Raw genomic sequence first — 16,712 nt, 5'->3', positions numbered from 1 at the left:
CTGGAAAAGGTCAGTTTTCATTCCAATCCCAAAGAAAGGCAATGCCAAAGAATGCTCAAACTGCCACACAATTGCACTCATCTCACATGCTAGTAAAGTAATGCTCAAAATTCTCCAAGCCAGGCTTCAGCAATATGTGAACCGTGAACTTCCAGATGTTCAAGCTGGTTTTAGAAAGGGCAGAGGAATCAGAGATCAAATTGCCAACATCCACTGGATCATGGAAAAAGCAAGAGAGCTCCAGAAAAACATCTATTTCTGCTTTATTGATTATGCCAAAGGCTTTGACTGTGTGGATCACAATAAACTGTGGAAAATTCTGAAAGAGATGGGAATACCAGACCACCTGACCTGCCTCTCGAGAAACCTTTATGCAGGTCAGGAAGCAACAGTTAGAACTGGACATGGAACAACAGACTGGTTCCAAATAAGAAAAGGAGTACATCAAGGCTGTATATTGTCACCCTGCTTATTTAACTTATATGCAGAGTACATCATGAGAAACACTGGTCTGGAAGAAGCACAAGCTGGAATCAAGATTGCCAGGAGAAATATCAATAACCTCAGATATGCAGATGACACCACCCTTTTGTCAGAAAGTGAAGAAGAACTAAAGAGCCTCTTGGTGAAAGTGAAAGTGGAGAGTGAAAAAGTTGGCTTAAAGCTCAACATTCAGAAAACGAAGATCATGGCATCCAGTCCCATCACTTCATGGCAAATAGATGGGGAAACAGTGTCAGACTTTATTTTTCTGGGCTCCAAAATCACTGCAGATGGTGACTGCAGCCATGAAATTAAAAGACGCTTACTCCTTGGCAGGAAAGTTATGACCAACTTAGATAGCATATTGAAAAGCAGAGACATTACTTTGCCAACAAAAGTCCGTCTAGTCAAGGCTATGGTTTTTCCAGTGGTCATGTATGGATGTGAGAGTTGGACTGTGAAGAAAGCTGAGTGCAAAAGAATTGATGCTTTTGAACTGTGGTGTTGGAGAAGACTCTTGAGAGTCCCTTGTACTGCAAGGAGATCCAACCAGTCCATCCTAAAGGAGATTAGTCCTGGGTGTTCATTGGAAAGACTGATGCTGAGGCTGAAACCGCAATACTTTGGCCACCTCATGTGAAGAGTTGACTCATTGGAAAAGACTCTGATGCTGGGAGGGATTGGGGGCAGGAGGAGAAGGGGACGACAGAGGATGAGATGGCTGGATGGCATCACCGACTCAATGCACATGAATTTGGGTGAACTCCGGGAGATGGTGATGGACAGGGAGGCCTGGAGTGCTGTGATTCATGGGGTCACAAGGAGTCAGACACGACTGAGCCACTGAACGAACTGATAGCTGCTGTACATGTATTAGCTTTTACTTTCTTAATGTATATTGGAATTTTGGTTTGAACGTTCATTTTGAGTGGGAAGTTTTGGTTTTTTATTTTTCCTCTCTTCCTCTTAGCCTTCTCTACCCAGATGTTTTACAGTTGCCTTTATCTGACTAGAGCTGTCAGGTGAAATATAGGATGTCCCATTAAATTTGAATTTCAGATAAATAACAGATAGTTTTTTAGTGTAAGGATGTCTCAAATATTGAATCAAAAATATCATAAATTTTTTTGCTTAACTGAAATTTAAATCTAATTGGGTATGGTGCATTAAAAAAAATTATTTATTTGGCTGCACTGGGTCTTAGTTGCAGCATGTGGGATCTAGTTCCCTGACCAGGGATCCATCCTGGGCCCCCTGCATTGGGAGTGTGGAGTCTTAGTCACAGACCATCAGCAAAGTCTCTGTGCTGCTATATCTGGCAACCTTATTCCTGTCATTCTATACCCCTATCCAGAACCAGATTTTATTACCGGGATTTTTGGCTACCCCCCATATGATATTTAGGTCATCAAAAATTAATAAATAAAACAAAACAGCTGCCTTTTCAGAACCACAGAGAAAATTCTTGCTACATGAGAAATGAGAATTTGCTCTTCTCTGGTGAGAACTTTCTGCTGCTTAGAACATGTAAAAGACCAGTGCTCAAGCCTCAGCCCTTCCTCAGCTCTCCTTCTCCTTCTCTCTGATGTTACCATGCTCATCACCTGTAAATCCACCCAGTCAATAGAACATTGTCTTGCACACAGGTCAAGATAGTTAGATGTTGTGAAACTGTGATTTACAAAGGAAAGAGAAGAGGCCGTTCCTATCCCCAAAGAGTTTACAATCTAGTTTGAAGTCAGAACAAACACAAGGAAAAAAAATAGGAGGGAATTTTCAAAGCAGAATTAGGAGTCAGGGCTGACCAATTAGGCTGAGTCTGATACTGGGGAAAATGGATTGAGATGGTGTTCCACACAAGAAACCAGTATTTACTGGGCATCTGTCATAAGCCCCCTTGATGACTTCATTTAATTCTCATTACAGTTTTATGAAGCAGGACTGGTCATCTTGATTTGGAGGAATGACTGAGAAGGAAATTGAGGCTCAGAATAATTAGATGTCTTGCCCTGTATCACAGGATTAATCAATAGTCTTCTAATTCCACACACATTTTACTAAACCATAGACCAGTGCTGGTTAGTTAGTGCTGGGAAATGTTGCAGAGGGAGGTCAAATAATATAGGTCACATTTTAAAACAAAGTGCAAATTTATAAAAACATTGCAGCAATTTTACTCTAAAAGGACTACACTGCAACATTTTCCATCAGTTTTTTTCCTGTACTTTCTAAGAGACAGTAGATGGAGCAAAAGATATTGATCAAGGTCTTAGAATAGGAAAAGAGTTCAGAACTATGACTGTTGACATTTTTGTTAGTCTGTCTTGATGTCTATCCCTAACTTCCATGAGCTATAGGGTAGCTAGACTATTTCTGCAGAGCTTATAGTAATTTGAATCGCCACACTAAATGCTGTTGTGAAATAAAGTGGATTTTTTATTTGTCTGAAGGAGACTGGCAGCATTTCTATTTAGTTTTACTACTAATTAACCTTCAATTATTTGTATAGCATGTAAGATTAACACTGCTCACATATACAAGAGAAAGCAGGTCAATGAAATGTGCACTGAAATAAACTGGATTTTGATGAATTCACTTGGAATGTGAGTTATTCTCTGAGAGAGCTGGGTGCTATAAAGTTTATATTCCTGAGTTGGGAATAACTATGTTTCATCTGAGTGGCAGAGATACAGCAACTTATTTCTGTCTCTGCAAATATGTGGCAATGGAGTTCATGCCATCACACACCACCAACCTGTAGGCAACCACAGCTCTTTTCTGCTGCTTTATCGGCCTCTCCCATAGAACAGAGGGTATAAGACAGGGAGAGTATTTGCTGTAAGTTGAGCTTGCAGGCTGCCCACAAGGAAGATGGAGATTTCACAAGTGTTCTTGATGTAGAAGATGATATTTATGTGCAGTTACTCTGAGCACTGAATTGGAGAAAGGCATAAAATGTGGTGGAAGCAAGTTGGAAAATCTTATAACTAAGTTTGTGGGCCTGAACTTTTTTCAAATATAGGAGAAATCAGAGAGGCAGAGAATACGTTCCCAGGAACCTGCCCCTCCTTCCAAAAAGCCTTGAGAAAAGCAATAGAGGGAAGTCAGCCAAGACAGTACAGACTTAAATTCTCCACCTCAGTGCTTCCCAGTATTAGCAAGTATGATTAGGAGATACAACTGAAGCTAATCATAGGACCTGATGTTTGTGTTTATAATTTTCCATTTCCCTGCACTCTTCCTCTTATGCACGCATTTATTCAGTAAGTGTTTATTGAGTGCCTACTATGTATCAGGCAGGCTACTGAGACTGTGGAGACTATGACAAGGAAACACTGATACTGTCCCCACCCTAACGAACCTTATAAATCAGCAGAAGAGGCAGACGTTAAAGCAGTCAAAAGCCACCGTGAGATTACTACCAAGAGTTCATGGTATTGTGAAGGTCTTTTCTATGTGTCAGGAACTGTTCTAAGAGCTGAGAATATGTCAGTAAACAGTAAAATCCTTCCCCCTTAAATTTTATGTCCTAGTACAGGAGATGTGAGAGTTGGACTGTGAAGAAAGCTGAGCGCCGAAGTATTGATGCTTTTGAACTGTGGTGTTGGAGAAGACTCTTGAGAGTCCCTTGGACTGCAAGGAGATCCAACTAGTCCATTCTGAAGGAGATCAGCCCTGGGATTTCTTTGGAAGGAATGATGCTAAAGCTGAAACTCCAGTACTTTGGCCACCTCGTGCGAAGAGTTGACTCATTGGAAAAGACTCTGACGCTGGGAGGGATTGGGGGCAGGAGGAGAAGGGGACGACAGAGGATGAGATGGCTGGATGGCATCACTGACTCGATGGACGTGAGTGTGAGTGAACTCCGGGAGTTGGTGATGGACAGGGAGGCCTGGCGTGCTGCAATTCATGGGGTCTCGAAGAGTCGGACACGACTGAGTGACTGAACTGAACTGAACTGAACTGAACAGGAGACAAGACAAAAGAGGACTCGTTGGAAAAGACCTTGATGCTGGGAAAGATTGAAGGCAAAAGGAGAATAGGGCAGTGGAAGATGAGATGGTTGGGACAGCATCACCGACTCCGTGGACATGAACCTGAGCAAACTCTGGGAGACAGTGAAGGACAGGGAAGCCTGGAGCACTGCAGTCCATGGGGTTGCAAAGAGTCAGACACAACTGAGTGACTGAATAACAACAACAGGAGACTACTGAACATAAAATGTAAAAATAAACATATAATGGAAGTTCAGTGTGATGATGTGTAAGTGCCATAATAAAAACAAAGCAGAGGAAGAGGTTAGAGTGTGGCTTTAGGCAGGATGGTACTGAGGAGCCCCTCTGAAAGGATGACTCTTGAGCAGTGAAACAGAAGAGCTGACAAAGACTCCCACAGAAATCTGGAGGAAGATTGTTCCAGGTAGAGAGAGCAGCATATACAAAGGTCCTGAGGCTGGAAGGACATTGGCTGCAAATGGAAACAGACTATAGGCAGGCAGCGGTGGTGGGAGGTGGTCAGCAGGAGGCTGCACGGCAGGAGCCCCGAGGGAAATGATGGTGCTTGGGCTGGGTTGGTGGTGGGCGGGGAGGAGGCGAGATGGTGTGGGTTTAGGAATTTCCTCTATCATAAAGGGATTCCACCTGGTTAGGGAGGTGGAATCTTCTATGATTTCAGAAGAAGCAACATTTGTGCTGAGTAGAAGTAGCTGTGCTGTGCTATGCTAAGTCGCTTCAGTCGTGTCCAACTCTTTGCAACACTATAGATGGTAACCCTCCAGGATCCTCCAAACAAGGATACTGGAGTGGGTTGCCATTTCCTCAAGTGAAGATAAAAGGACAGAATATTCCAGAACATAAATATGCATACCCTGTGGGGGAGAAAGTCAAGGTTGAGGCATTGAAAGGAGATCTGGCTGCCTAGGCAAAGATGAGAGGGGAGGGGAGGCTGGAAAGATGGGCAGAACAGACCTCGTGGGACTGTGCGAGCCTCTTGCAGGACCTTGGTCTTTTTTCTAAGGGTTGTCAGAAGTCACAGGAGGAATTTCAGCAGAAGCATCCTGGTCAAATGTGTGTCTTGGAAAAGTTTCCAATTGTAGGATGAAAGAAGCTCAATTTGTTTTACTGACATTCATCCCCTGATGAAGGTTCTCCTATACCCATTTTACAGACAAGAAAACTGAGTCTCAGATAGTTGATGGCACTTGTTGGGGCCCACAACAAGATGGCTGACTCTGGGGTCCAGAGCCGCAGCCCTTTGTACCCATTTACCTTTACTCCCCTCCACAGCATCACCCCCACCCTTGGCCCAAGCACTCAGTAGTGACAATCATGGTTATTTCTGCCTGTTCCTTCTCAGACTGGGCAGCACTATCTCCCTTTCTGTCTTTTCAGGGCTTTGACTTCTTTCTCTGTACTGGAAAATTCCAAGCATGCAGGTGTGGTCTTCATTTTCCTGCCCCAATTTGTATTTTGGAATGAAGTTTTTTTTTTTTTTTTTTCATGGAGTTCAGCAGGGGCAACATACTGTTACCAACATTCAATCATTCCTGCTAACATCATCTGTCTCGCTTTCACTTCCTTTCTCCCTCAGACTTTTAGTGGACTCTGTCTATGCACCGGGCATCAGGTTTACAGAAATAATTCTTGTCCAGGTTGGAGAAAAAGCTATGAAAACCAGGTGACACAGATTAAATTGTTAATGGTGTGTGAATAAGTTGGCCAGGTATTTCTCTTGTCAGAGACCCAAGGGAAGGTTAGAGCTGTGGAGAGAGGCAGGATTGGGCCAAAAGAGGGAAAGGATGCAGGAAGAGCTTCCCCAAAAAGCTTGCAACTTGGGGACTTCCCTGTGGTCCAGTGGTTAAGAATCCTTGTTTCCTTGCAGAGGATGTGGGTTCGATCCCTAGTCAGGGAACTAAGATCCCGCATAGTACACTGCAAGGTCAAAAAATAAATAAAAGTAAATGAAATAAAAAGAAACTTGCAACTTGGCTGAAATCTAATCCAATAGGAGACACTGCATAAGAAAATCCTCTTAAAAAATGTTCTTAGTCCTTCCAGTCCCCCAGATTGTGATAACAAGGAAGATGTGGGCTGACGGAGGATGAAATTTTCAGCAGCCATGGAATAAGAGGCTCAGAAATGGGGGCCATTGCTCCTTGAGGCCAGGGAGGGGGAGAGAGCCCGAGAACACCAGATGATGGTGGGGTAGATGGGGATGTGATGCCCTCAGTCTTGCCCACGCCTGCCCCGCCAGGCACAAAGGTCAATTGCTCCTACAGGCAAGGAAGGCTGCTTGGGTGTTATTGTTTCTGGTAGCCATGGGTTGTGTTTATTTATTTACTGGTTTATTTTGCCAGTCAAACTCCAGTTTATTGACAGGACTCAGCCAGCCTCTGGTCTTTTCCACCCCAACCGACCGCAGCACAGAGAAATAATTAGTTGCTGCGGTGTCGGGAACGGATGTCCAACTGACATCTCCCCTTCACCAGAGTCAAATTCAGCGGTTTCCCAGCCTGCTGAAAATTACCAGCTTCATGCTGCCTTCCTCTCCCCGCTGCCTACCTGGTGGGGCTTTCCTTGCTCATTAAGAGCAGAGCCAACCCCTCGGGCTGACCTTGGCTTATAATGTGCTCTCCCCACCCTTTCCCCCTTTTCATCTTATATATTCTTTTCTGATGGGTGTATGAGGGGGAGAGTGAGGCTTGAGTAGGTTCTGATTCCTCCCCACTAAGAAAAGCTGGCCTCTCACTGTTTCTCAAGACCTAGGGCTCTGAGACTACAAGGGCACCGGTAGGCTTTAATTGCTTCCTATTGGTGTAGTGACCTTTGTCTCCTTGGGGGTATCCTGAGGCTTTTTTGCAGATACAGTCAGTGTGCACTTTCAAAAGCCAAGCTTCATACTGGATACTTCTGTGTTCTGAAACCTCTAGAAAAAGCAGGGTGGGATATTGAGGGATAAGTAGGGGAATGACTGGGGCGGGGGAGATGATAGTGAACACTTGAGAATACAGAGATGTGCTAGGCTTGAACTTTAGAGACATTGTCAGTTGGGGCTGATGTAGGGGATTAATAACAGGGTTGGCAGGACATTTGTTTATTCATTCACTCTACTAACAATGGGCTTCCCTGGTGGCTCAGATGGTAAAGAATCTGCCTGCAATACAGGAGACCGGATTTCGATCCCTGGGTTGGGAAGATTCCCTGGAGAAAGCATGACAACTCACTCCAGTATTTTTGCCTGGATAATCCCATGGACAGAGGAGCCTGGTGGGCTGCAGTCCATAGGGTCCCAAAGTGTTGGACATGACTGAGCATGCATCACGTATACTAATGTTTGTGGAGCTCTTTCATGTGCCAGGCACGGAGCTAGGTCCTGGGGAGGCTGGAATGAGCTGCATGTGGTCCCTACAGCTGGCTGACTGGGAAGCCTGGGGTTCGCCTTACTAAGGAAGCTGACCTTTATTATGAAGGTGCCAGGGAGCTTCTGAACAGTTTTAAGTAGGGGAGTGATGTGATCCAACTTGCATTTTAGATCACTCTGGAGGCCAGGAGGAGGAGACATTGGGAGTGAGATACCAGAGGACACCAGAGACTTCATTAGAAAACTCTGGTAATATCCTGGTTGAGAGAGGACTAGAGTCCAGCAGAGGCTGAGGCACTAGGTATGGAGAGGATAAACGAGGTATGTTTTGAAGGTACCGTCAGTTGGACTTAAAGGTTGGGGATAAAACAAGTTTAAGCCCCTTCTCTTAAGAGAAAGTTCGAGGACCTGTGTCAGGTCCTGAAGCCTGTAAGAGCTGGCAGATCAATATACAACTTCGCTCCTTGGCTTTCCTCTGAGGATTCTTTTCACCATTTGGAAGAGGCTGTCTCTCCCTGCAGATGAAGACTCGGAGGTTGCCTCATGGTACCTAACCTCACAGAAACTCAGGACTGGAAGGTGGTCTTAAAGGTGGTCTCCTGCAACAGTTTACATAATTCCAACCCCATCTGCAATCTTCTCACTTACACCTCCTTGGCTGCCCACTCTATCATCTGAGAGCTTCCTTCTAAAACTATACCCAAATCAGTCTCCAAGCAGATTCTGCCCAATTATTGTTAGTTCCAGTTTGGAGGTCACAAAAAACAAGTAAAACAGAACACACAGCAGATTGGAAAGCTCCTAATGGACAGTGAGTTCTCCTCCCAGAACCATATCTACTTGGGAGAAGAATATGAGTGCAACCATGTGTCAAGCATCAAATAGCAGATGTTTGGAGGGTGGCTGGGTCACCTTCTAACAGCAGTCACTTGACTGAGCCACCCCTATTGCTGGGTGTGGGCTCTTGTCATCTGGGGAGTGAAGGAGACACTTTAATGAAACACTGCACACTCTAAACTCCTGGATTTCTGGATTGCACACCCAGTATCTCCCATCCTCTGCACCCTGTGATGGACAAAACAATCCACCAGGACCTTGTTTGTTCCTGTGGACTGCTCCCTCCTATTGGCGGGTGAGGGGTGAGCCCATGAGATCTGAGAGCTGCAGGGCTGTTCTCTGCATTAAAATTCTGCAACCGATCTAATTATCTGATTTATCGGCTCAGATACAAGCAGCAGTTAGGCTCCAATTCTAACTTTTAATTGGTTGTACAGTAGTGTGAGATCATGACCTCTTACTAAACTCTTCCCATTAAGCTTTCATGTTTACATAGCACCATAAATTCAGCTCATCAGTCTTCCAGAAACTTCTCCAATTTCCGCCTCTTTCTCTGGAGCCAATTATTTTCCTGTTTGTCTTGCAAGTCTATTTGAAGCCTGACTTCCTGAACTACAAGCACAGAGCATGTGAGTCTGCTCTTCTCTCTTCCTCTTGCCCAATCTGGAGATGCTCCCAGTCTCCCCTGTGTTCCATCAATTTACTGCTGGAATCATTCTGCTGGTTTCCTCTTCTTCAAGCATCTCTCAGTCAATGAACTTTCTCCTCCTATGACTCTCATTGCTTGGACCTTTCCTCAGCTGGGCAATGACATATTTCAACCTTATTCAAAGGATCCTGTGTCCTACTCTCTCCTAAAGTAACCCGAACTTATTTTTAAAAATAATGTTAAAAATATTTATTTATTTGGCTGTGTCAGGTCCTAGTTTTAGCATGGGGGCTCTTTCACTGTGGTGCGTGGACTCTTTAGTTGTGGTGCCGGGCTTAAACACTGGGCCACCAGCGAAGTCCCATCCAAACATTAATACAAGGTTTGCAGCAGAAATAAATAAAGCTGTAAAAGTTCAGGAAAAAACATTAATGAAACTAACATGCCCCCAAGCCAGGGATCAGGAAACAGGGAAAATATGACTAGAAAAAAAAATAAAAGAAAATTTAAGGCTTAATAATAATAATTATAAATGATTATAATAAATAAATGAATAATATAGTCTCTACCTTGTGCGGAGGTGGAGACTATAGTTTCATAATAGATATAAAAAATGGAATGTTCTTAGAAATGAAAAAAATACTAGAATTGACTCTGGATGACAGAAGTGTGAGATACAGGATAAGTTGGAAAATTAAACCAAAAAATAGAACGATTAAATAAATAAGTACAACACATACACACACACACAAAATAGGATTAGCTGTATAGGAAGAAGATAGGAAGATAGGAATTAGGAAAGTTTAACAAATAAGAAAAGTTTATTTGTTAAATAAACTTTAACTTAGAGTTAAATAACTCTAATAAGTTAAATAAACTTATTAGAGTTAAATAAGTTTAACTCTATAGAAGATAGGAATTAGGAAAGTTTAACAAATAAGAAAACAGTAAATAAAGACATAATAGTCGAAACTTTCCCAGGGTGTTTTAGTAAAGGAATGAACCTGTACAGAGTCCCTTTTAGGATTAATTACCAGAGAAAGATGATCAGAAAATATTACTGTATATCTTCAAAGATAAAGGATATATCAAGTACATAAAAAGGAGAGAAACAGAATAAAAGTCTCTGGGAACTTGCAACCTAAACGATAGAAGCAAAAGCAATTAGGAAGGCATCAGTTCAGTTCAGTTGCTCAGTTGTGTCTGACTCTTTGCCACCCCATGGACTGCAGCAGGCCAGGACTCCCTGTCCACCACAAACTCCTGGAGTTTACTCAGATTCAGATTCAGATTCAGATCAGTCGCTCAGTCGTGTCCGACTCTTTTCTACCCCATGAATCGCAGCACGCCAGGCCTCCCTGTCCATCATCAACTCCCGGAGTTCACTCAGACTCACGTCCATCTAGTCAGTGATGCCATCCAGCCATCTCATCCTCTGTCGTCCCCTTCTCCTTCTGCCCCCAATCCCTCCCAGCATCAGAGTATTTTCCAATGACTCAACCCTTCGCATGAGGTGGCCAAAGTATTGGAGTTTCAGCTTTAGCATCATTCCTTCCAAAGAAATCCCAGGGCTGATCTCCTTCAGAATGGACTGGTTGGATTTCCTTGCAGTCCAAGGGACTCTCAAGAGTCTTCTCCAACACCACAGTTCAAAAGCATCAATTCTTCGGCGCTCAGCCTTCTTCACAGTCCACTCTCACATCCATACATGACCACAGGGAAAACCATAGCCTTGACTAGACGAAACTTTGTTGGCAAAGTAATGTCTTTGCTTTTGAATATGCTATCTAGGTTGGTCATAACTTTCCTTCCAAGGAGTAAGCGTCTTTTAATTTCATGGCTGCAGTCACCATCTGCAGTGATGTTGGAGCCCAGAAGAATAAAGTCTGACACTGTTTCCACTGTTTCCCCATCTATTTCCCATGAAGTGATGGGACCGGATGCCATGATCTTTGTTTTCTGAATGTTGAGCTTTAAGCCAACTTTTTCACTCTCCTCTTTCACTTTCATCAAGAGGCTTTGTAGTTCCTCTTCACTTTCTGCCATAAGGGTGGTGTCATCTGCATATCTGAGGTTATTGATATTTCTCCCGGCAATCTTGATTCTACCTTGTGCTTCTTCCAGCCCAGCGTTTCTCATGATGTACTCTGCATATAAGTTAAATAAGCAGGGTGACAATATACAGCCTTGATGAACTCCTTTTCCTATTTGGAACCAGTCTGTTGTTCCATGTCAAGTCCTAACTGTTTACTCAAACTCCTGTCTATTGAGTCAGTGAGACCATCAAAACATCTCATCCTGTGTCATCTCCTTCTCCTCCTGCCTAAAATCTGTCTCAGCATCAGGGTCTTTTCAAATGAGTCAGCTCTTCCAATCAGGTGGCCAAAGTACTGGAGTTTCAGCTTTAGCATCATTCCTTCCAAAGGAATCACAAGGCTGATCTCCTTCAGAATGGACTGGTTGGATATCCTTGCAGTACAAGGGACTCTCAAGAGTCTTCTCCAACACCACAGTTCAAAAGCATCAATTCTTCGGCACTCAGCTTTCTTCACAGTCCAACTCTCACATCCATACATGACCACTGGAAAAACCATAGCCTTGACTAGACGGACCTTTGTTGGCAAAGTAATGTCTCTGCTTTTGAATATGCTATCTAGGTTGGTCATAACTTTCCTTCCAAGGAGTAAGCGTCTTTTAATTTCATGGCTGCAGTCACCATCTGCAGTGAGTTTGGAGGCCAAAAAAATAAAGTCTGACACTGTTTCATTGTTTCCCCATCTATTTCCCATGAAGTGATGGGACCGGATGCTATGATCTTAGTTTTCTGAATGTTGAGCTTTAAGCCAACTTTTCCACTCTCCACTTTCACTTTCATCAAGAGGCTCTTCAGTTCTTCTTCACTTTCTGCCATAAGGGTGGTGTCATCTGCATATCTGAGGTTATTGATATTTCTCCCGGCAATCTTGATTCCAGCTGTGCTTCTTCCAGCCCAGCATTTCTCAAGATGTAGTCTGCATATAAGTTAAATAAGCAGGGTGACAATATACAGCCTTGATGTACTCCTTTTCTTATTTGGAACCAGTCTGTTGTTCCATGTCCAGTTCTAACTGTTGCTTCCTGACCTGCATAAAGGTTTCTCGAGAGGCAGGTCAGGTGGTCTGGTATTCCCATCTCTTTCAGAATGTTCCACAGTTTATTGTGATCCACACAGTCAAAGCCTTTGGCATAGTCAATAAAGCAGAAATAGATGTTTTTCTGGAACTCTTTTGCTTTTTTCATGATCCAGTGGATGCTGGTAATTTGATCTCTGGTTCCTCTGCCTTCTCTAAAACCAGCTTGACCATCAGGAAGTTCATGGTTCACATATTGCTGAAGCCTGGCTGGGAGAGTGTTGAGTACTACTTTATTAGCGTGTGAGATGAGTGCAATTGTGTGGTAGTTTGAGCATTCTTTGGCATTGCCTTTCTTTGGGATTGGAATGAAAACTGACCTTTTCCAGTCCTGTGGCCACTGCTGAGTTTTCCAAATTTGCTGGTGTATTGAGTGGAGCAATTTCACAGCATCATCTTTCAGGATTTGGAATAGCTCAACTGGAATTCCATCACCTCCACTTGCTTTGTTCATAGTGATGCTTTCTAAGACTCACTTGACATCACATTCCAGGATGTCTGGCTCTAGGTGAGTGATCACACCGTTGTGATTATCTAGGTCAAAGAGCTTTTTTGTACAGTTCTTCTGTGTATTCTTGCCACCTCTTCTTAATATCTTATGCTTCTGTTAGGTCCATACCATTCTGTCCTTTATTGAGCCCATCTTTGCATGAAATGTTCCCTTGGTATCTCTAATTTTCTTGAAGAGACATCTAGTCTTTCCCATTCTATTGTTTTCCTCTACTTCTTTGCACTGATCATTGAGGAAGGCTTTCTTTATCTCTCCTTGGTATTCTTTGGAACTCTGCATTCAAATGGATATATCTTTCCTTTTCTCCTTTGCTTTTTGCTTCTCTTCTTTTCGCAGCTATTTGTAAGGCTTCCTCAGACAGCCATTTTGTTTTTTGGCATTTCTTTTTCTTGGGCGTGGTCTTGATCCCTGTCTCCTGTACAGTGTCATGAACCTCCATTCATAGTTCATCAGGTACTCTATCAGACCTAGTCCCTTAAATCTATTTCTCACTTCCACTGTATAATTGTAAAAGATTTGATTTAGGTCATACCTGAATGGTCTAGTGGTTTTCCCCACTTTCTTCAATTTAAGTCAGAATTTGGCAATAAGTAGTTCATGATCTGAGCCACAGTCAGTTCCCGGTCTTGTTTTTGCAGACTGTATAGAGCTTCTCCACCTTTGGCTGCAAAGAATATAATCAATCTGATTTTGGTGTTAACCATCTGTGATGTCCATGTGTAGAGTCTTCTCTCATGTTGTTGGAAAAGGGTGTTTGCTATGACCAGTGTGTTCTCTTGGCAAAACTTTATTAGCCTTTGACCTGCTTCATTCTGTACTCCAAGGCCAAGTTTGCCTGTTACTCCAGGTGTTTCTTGACTTCCTACTTTTGCATTTCAGTCCCCTATAATGAAAAGAACATCTTTTTTAGGTTTTAGTTCTAAAAGATCTTATAGGTCTCCATAGAACCATTCAACTTCAGCTTCTTCAGCATTACTGATAAAGGCATGGACTTGGATTACTGTGATATTGAATGGCTTGCCTTGGAAATGAACAGAGATCATTCTGTCATTTTTGAGATTGCATCCAAATACTGCTTCGGACTCTTTTGTTGACCATGATGGCCACTCCATTTCTTCTAAGGGATTCCTGCCCACAGTAGTAGATATAATGGTCATCTGAGTTAAATCCACCCATTCCAGTCCATTTTAGTTCGCTGATTCCTAAAATGTCGATGTTCACTCTTGCCATCTCCTGTTTGACCACTTCCAATTTGCCTTGATTCATGGGCCTGACATTCCAGGTTCCTATGCAATATTGCTCTTTACCGCGTCAGACCTTTCTTCCATCACCAGTCAGATCCACAGCTGGGTGTTGTTTTTGCTTGGGCTCCATCCCTTCATTCTTTCTGGAGTTATTTCTCCACTGATCTCCAGTAGCATATTGGCCACCTACCAACCTGGGGAGTTCATCTTTCAGTGTCCTATCTTTTTGCCTTTTCATACTGTTTATGGGGTTCTCAAGGCAAGAATAGTGAAGTGGTTTGCCATTCCCTTCTCCAGTGGGCCACATTTTGTGAGATTTCTCCATCATGACCTTGTCTTGGGTGGCCCTACATGGCATGGCTCATAGTTTCATTGAGTTAGAAAAGGCTGTGGTCCATGTGATTAGATTGGTTTGTTTTCTGTGATTGTGGTTTTCAGTTTGTCTACCCTCTGATGGAGAAGGATAAGAAGCTTATGGAAGCTTCCTGATGGGAGAGACTGACTGAGGGGGAAACTGGTTCTTGTTCTGATGGGCAGGGCCATGCTCAATAAATCTTTAATCCAATTTTCCTTTGATGGGTGTGTCCAATGTCAGGAGCAAGATCAGAGTAAGAAGGTAAGCACTGGAGTGGCTGTGAGGAGATACTGCATGTCCAAGCACAAAGGAGAAGCCCCAGCAAAATGGCAGGAGGGGCAAATTTGCTTTTTGATTCAAATCCCATTCCCGCCAGAGATGCTCAGAGGGCTCAAACAAACTTTGTGCACACCAGGACCCAGGGACCTCACAGAGACAGAGACAGAACTGTGTTTCAGCATCTCTTGTGGAAGTAGCGGTTAGCAGTGGACTGCCACAGGGACAGGGGCTCTGGGTGCAGCAGACCTGGGTATGGCATAAGCCCTCTTGGAGGAGGTCTCCATTAACCCAACTATAGAGCTGCCAGAACTTGCACAGGACTGGGAAACAGACTCTTGGAGGGCACAAACAGAACCTTGTGCATCAGGACTCAGGAGAAAGGAGCAGTGACCCCACCAGAGACTGACCCCGACTAGCTTGTGAGTGTCCAGGAGTCTCCAGCAGAGGCATGGGTCAGTGGTTGCCTGCTGCAGGGTTGGGGGCACTGAGTGTAGCAGTACATACGTGGGATCTTTTGAAGGAGGTCACCATTATCTTCATTACCTGCACCATAGTTTGGTAAATAGCAGGGAGGGAACACACCTCCACCCATCAACAGAAAATAGGAAGGCATATAAGATTCTTAATTACAATCTCATATAGCTTCACTCAAAGCTACTCTTGAATGACAAGACAAGTACAGTGTGACAGTATTCTCCAAGTTAACTTACAGGTTTGATCCTATTAAATAGTGAAGATACTTCATAGAAATAAATGGAAACTACTGTAAATGATGATGCTTAACAATAAAAATAATTTGGAAAACTTTGTTCATATCTTCCATAAACATTTAATGAGCTTCTACTGTATGTCATGCTGTTTGCTAGAAACTTGCTCTTATAGGTATTTTTTATTTCACAGTGACAATTATTAAGATGCTATAGCACTGACTTAAGAACAGAATATAGGTCACTTCATTGGGCGATAACAGATTCTAGAAATAGACTCTAAAGAGGAAATATTTTAAAAATATGTGACAAGAGAAGTATAAAGAACCATGGAGAAACACATAATTGTATATTTTGTTGGGATCACTAAAAGCAACATGGAGAAAAATCCAGGTCCATAACTTATAGCCTATAGCATTGTATGTCTGAATGGATTAGAGACACAATGTTGAAAAAAAAAAGAGAATAAAACAGAATCTTACCCTTCCTTACTGTGAAGGAAGCTGATTTCTTCTTTGCTTGACTCATAACATTTTCATTAATAAGGTTGACAGGTTAAGACCCATACAGATTTAAAGCTTCATAAAAAACAATGAAAAACCGTATATGGAGGAAACAAATAGGAAATGGGTAACAGATAACAATGTAGAAAAAAATCTGTGGAAAAGTTTTACATTCAATGTAAACAAAGAGCCTAGACCTGTCTACAAGGACAAAACCACATGTCTATATACCCTGTAGCTGGTAAATGTAAACAAATATCAATTGCAGTTAATAAAGTAAACAAGGGAGGTGACCCATCTCATATGTAAATCATTTTAAAAAAAGAACAATAAAGCAATTGTGAGCTCCCACTTCACATTTATTAGCAAAAATAAACTAAAATAATAAAACCCAAGGCTGGTGCAGCTCTCTGCAGACAGCGGTTCTCTCCTATTATCAGAGTCAATGTTAATATTCTGGAGGACAGACCGTAAGTAACCCACGTATGAGTCCATCTTCGGGCTGTGTTTCACCCTCTGAGAAAGTCAAGCTTGTTATTCATGGGAGTGTTGCCTCCCTGCTGGCTCAGACTCTGAGTTGGGAAGATCCCCTGGTGGAGGGCATGGCAACCGACT

At 42.9% G+C, this 16,712-nt stretch overlaps 1 non-coding gene across 1 annotated transcript; it reads right to left on the bottom strand.

Moving 5' to 3' along the window:
- Positions 1–2,921: 2,921 nt before the first annotated feature.
- LOC139176563 (small nucleolar RNA SNORA19) lies at positions 2,922–3,050 on the bottom strand. Its single transcript, XR_011561025.1, has one exon. It is a non-coding gene; the product is annotated as a small nucleolar RNA SNORA19 (small nucleolar RNA).
- Positions 3,051–16,712: the final 13,662 nt, after the last annotated feature.

Source organism: Bos indicus, chromosome 16 (assembly GCF_029378745.1).
Source record: "Bos indicus isolate NIAB-ARS_2022 breed Sahiwal x Tharparkar chromosome 16, NIAB-ARS_B.indTharparkar_mat_pri_1.0, whole genome shotgun sequence".
In the NCBI taxonomy this organism is placed as follows: Eukaryota; Metazoa; Chordata; class Mammalia; order Artiodactyla; family Bovidae; genus Bos; species Bos indicus.
The sequence above is the reverse complement of the archived record's forward strand: the minus strand, read 5'-3'. Positions and strand labels throughout refer to the sequence as shown.